This window comes from Aethalodelphis obliquidens, unplaced genomic scaffold (genome assembly GCF_003676395.1).
Source record: "Aethalodelphis obliquidens isolate GAN/ISIS:26980383/991018 unplaced genomic scaffold, ASM367639v1 scaffold83, whole genome shotgun sequence".
NCBI lineage: Eukaryota > Metazoa > Chordata > Mammalia > Artiodactyla > Delphinidae > Aethalodelphis > Aethalodelphis obliquidens.
In genome coordinates, this window is record NW_020838027.1 from 6573815 (window position 1) to 6578370 (window position 4556).

Here is a 4556-nt window from a genome sequence, read left to right on the forward strand (position 1 = left end):
ATCAAGATAAATGACATCTGTTATGTTGACCACCAGATCAAAAACTTGACTTAGATGCTAGGAAAAAATTGTTAGAGAACAAGTACGACCAGCCACCAAGAAATGTGCCAAATGGACTGCTGTGTAACTCTGGATGGAGTATTTCTGGGGACCGATTCGAATTCAGATTCAAACTCAGCTCTAATTCTTTGAGCACAGCCAACTCCATAAAGAAGGCAATCTGAAACTGATATTAAAAGTTTTCAGTGGAACTTTTCTAACCAAAGTAATACCAGGCATTACAGGAGGTAAACAGGGAAAGTCCATGGGTTACCAATATGGCTTCTAGGTTTTCACTGTCAGATTTTTTTAACACATCTTTATTGGAGTATGATTGCTTCACAGTGCTGTGTTAGTTTCTGTTGTACAACAAAGTGAATCAGCCATATGCATACATATATCCCCAAATGCCCTCTCTCTTGAGCCTCCCTCCCACCCTCACTTTCCCACCCCTCTAGGTCATCGCAAAGCACAGAGCTGATCTCCCTGTGCTATGTGGCTGCTTCCCACTAGCTGTCTATTTTGCATTTGGTAGTGTGTATATGTCGATGCTTCTCTCACTTCACCCCAGCTTCCCCCTCCCCACCCTGAGTCCTCAAGTCCACTCTCTATGTCTGCATAATTATTCCTGCCCTGCCACTAGGTTCAGCAGTACCATTTTTTTTTAGATTTCATATATATGCATTAGCATACGGTATTTGTTTTTCTCTTTCTGACTTACTTCGCTCTGTATGACAGACTCTAGGTCCATCCACCTCACTACAAATAACTCACTTTCATTTCTTTTTATGGCTGAGTAATATTCCATTGTACATATGTGCCACATCTTCTTTATCCATTCATCTGCCAACGGACATTTAGGTTGTTTCCATGTCCTGGTTATTGTAAGTACAACTGCAATAAACATTGTCGTACATGACTCTTTTTTAATTATGGTTTTCTCAGGGTATATGCCCAGTAGTGGGATTGCTGGGTCATATGGTAGTTTTGTTTTTAGTTTTTGAAGGAACCTCCATACTGTTTTCCATAGTGGTTGTATCAATTTACATTCCTACCAACAGTGCAGGAGGGTTACCTTTTCAACACACCCTCTCCAGCATTTATTGCCTAGATTTTTTGATAATGGCCATTCTGACCAGTGTGAGATGATACCTCATTGTAGTTTTTGATTTTCATTTCTCTAATAATTACTAATGTTGAGCAGATTTTCATATGCCTCTTGGCCATCTGTATGTCTTTTTTTTTTTTTTTTTTTGCAGTACGCAGGCCTCTCACCGCTGTGGTCTCTCCCGTTGCGGAGCACAGGCTCTGGATGCGCAGGCCCACAGGCCCAGCCGCCCCGCGGCATGTGGGATCCTCCCGGACCGGGTCACGAACCCGCATCCCCTGCATCGGCAGGCAGACTCCCAACCACTGCGCCACCAGGGAAGCCCTGTATGTCTTCTTTGGTGAAATGTTTATTTAGGCCTTCTGCCCATTTTTTAATTGGGTTGTTTGTTGTTTTGATATTGAGCTCCATGAGCTGTTTGTATATTTTGGAGATTAATCCTTTGTCAGTTCCTTCGTTGGCAAATATTTTCTCCCATTCTGAGCATTGTCTTTTCATCTTGTTTATGGTTTCCTTCGTTGTGCAAAAGCTTTTAAGTTGCATTAGGTGCCATTTGTTTATTTTTGTTATTATTTTCATTACTCTAGGAGGTGGGTCAAAAAAGAGCTGTGGTTTATGTCAAAGAGTGTTTTTCCTATGTTTTCCTCTAAGAGTTTTATAGTGTCCGGTCTTACATTTAGGTCTTTAATCCATTTGGAGTTTATTTTTGTGTATGGTGTTAGGGAGTGTTCTAATTTCATTCTTTTACATGTAGCTGTCCAGTTTTTCCAGCACTACTTATTGAAGAGACTGTCTTTTCTCCATTGTATGTTCTTGCCTCCTTTGTTATAAATTAGGTGGCCATATGTGTGTGGGTTTATCTCTGGGCATTCTATCCTGTACCATTGATCTATATTTCTGTTTTTGTGCCAGTGCCATACTGTCTTGATTACTGTAGCTTTGTGTTATAGTTTGAAGTCAGGGAGCCTGATTCCTCCACCTCCATTTTTCATTCTCAAGATGGCTTTGGCTATTTGGGGTCTTTTGTGTTTCCATACAAATTGTAAAATTTTTTGTTCTAATTCTCTGAAGAATGCCATTGGTAGTTTGATAGGGATTGCATTGAATTTGTAGATTGCTTTGGATAGTATAGTCATTTTCACAATATTGATTCTCCAATCCAAGGACATGGCATATTCCTCCATCTGTTTATGTCACCTTTGATATCTTTCATCAGTGTTTTATGGTTTTCTGAGTATAAGTCTTTCACCAAAAATATGGAATGCTTCACAAATTTGTGTGTCATCCTTGTGCAGGGGCCATGCTAATCTTCTCTGTTTCGTTCCAATTTTAGTATATGTTCTGCCAAAGCAAGCACTCACTGTCACAGTAAAGGTATTTGATGGAAACACCACCAACTTTCAGTTCTTCTGACAAAAATTCTTGGAGTCGTCCTTGTTTCCTCTCTTTCTCCCATATCTTATATCCAGTTCTTTGGGGAATCCTATTTGCATTATTTTAGAAATATATCTCCATCTGTTACAATGACCCTGGTCAGAGTCATCATTATCTGATGCCTAGAATCCTGCCTCAGCCTTCTAACTCTCTTTACCCCTCCCTAGTATCTATTCTAAACAAGATAGCTAGAGTAAATCTTTTACAGTTTAAATCAGATCGTGTCATTCATTTACTTGAAATTCTCCAAAGGCTCTCTATCTCACTCAGAGTAAAAGCTGAACTACTTAAAGTGGTCTGCAGGGGGCTGACCAGCTCCCACCACCACCGCCCTCCTTACTTCTCTGAATCTACTTCAATTCCTTCCCCACTCATTAATCTTCACCCATATTGGCCACCTTGCTATTCCTCAAGCACACCAAACATAGGCTTGTCTTGGGACCACTGTACTAGTTGTTTCCTTTGTCTTGAACATTAATTCCCTCACCCTCTTCAAATCACAACTCAGACAGCTTCTCAGCGAGTTATAAAAGGTTGCTTTTAATCTATATAACTTTCACTTTCTAACATACAGTATAATTTACTTACTTATTTGGCATATTTTTTCCTGGCTATCAGTATTTCCCTTCCCCCACTTGCCACATCTGAATATATGCTCCATAATGAGGAGAGAATTTGTTCTCTGATATATTCCCGGCACTTAGAAAGCTACTTGAGTGGAAGGAGGGATAAATTAGGAGTTTGGGATTAACAGATATACATTACTATATATAAAATAGATAAACAAGGACCTACCGTATAGCACAAAAAACTATATTCAATATCTTGTAATAACCTATAATGGAAAAGAATCTGAAAACAGGGCTTCCCTGGTGGCGCAGTGGTTGACAGTCCACCTGCTGTTGCAGGGGACACGGGTTCGTGCCCCAGTCCGGGAAGATACCACATGCCATGGAGCGGCTAGGCCTGTGAGCCATGGCTGCTGAGCCTGTGCATCCGGAGCCTGTGCTCTGCAATGGGAGAGGCCACAACAGTGAGAGGCCCAAGTACCGCAAAAAAAAAAAGAATCTGAAAACAAATGTATATATATATATAAGTGAATCACTTTGCTGTACACCTTAAACTAACACAGAATTGTAAATCAACTACATTTCAACAAAGAAAAGAAAACTGCTTGGTACATTTTCTGAGTAGACTAATGAGATTCAATTATAACTTTTCTTAATAGGTTAGTGCCAAATATTCTAATTAGTATCATTCATAACAGTCTGCCCAGTATACAAAACAACTGATGCTGTTCATTGTTATTATCACTTGGTTGGGAGTGATGGGGAGATCCATGTAACACTGCACCTTACTTCACTTTTGGAACATTATCAATTCATTAATTAATTTTGATAGGTAAGAAGTGGATTTATTTAGAGAGACACACATTCCATAGACAGAATGCAGTCCGTCTCAAAAGGTAAGAGAGGCCCTGGGAGAAATACACTCCACAGAGTATGGACCATCTCAGAAGGCGAGAGGCCCTGAAATATGTGGTGGTTAGTTTTTATGGGCTGGATAATTTCATAGGCTAATAAGTTGTAGAATATTCCAACTGTTTTGGAGAAGGGGTCAAGATTTCCAGAAATTGGGCCATTGCCCACTTTTTGGCCTTTTATGGTCAGCCTTGGAAACGTCACAGCGCTGGTGGGTGTGAACGTCATTATTTTAATTTTATTATTAGTAATATCCTTTGGAACCTTCTTCCAAAAATATTTATCTACAGACATCGTCACTAGTCGAGACATTTTAGGCCCTGCACCCTTACGTTCTCTACATAGTTAACAAACATTTCACAAATGGATAAAATATGAATTCAATGAAGAGTTGTTTCTATAAGAGGGAATCATCTCGGAAAAGTGAGTGACTAAAAAGATGTTATTGGATTAAATGTGAATAGAAATTGAAAAAGATTAGCAAAAAACCTAAA

The 4556-nt window shown here is 39.6% G+C and overlaps 1 non-coding gene across 1 annotated transcript; it reads right to left on the minus strand.

The window, feature by feature from the left end:
* Positions 1-2397: 2397 nt before the first annotated feature.
* Positions 2398-2504, minus strand: LOC113613034 (U6 spliceosomal RNA). The gene has a single exon (XR_003430057.1). It is a non-coding gene; the product is annotated as a U6 spliceosomal RNA (small nuclear RNA).
* Between the last annotated feature and the right edge of the window lie 2052 nt (positions 2505-4556).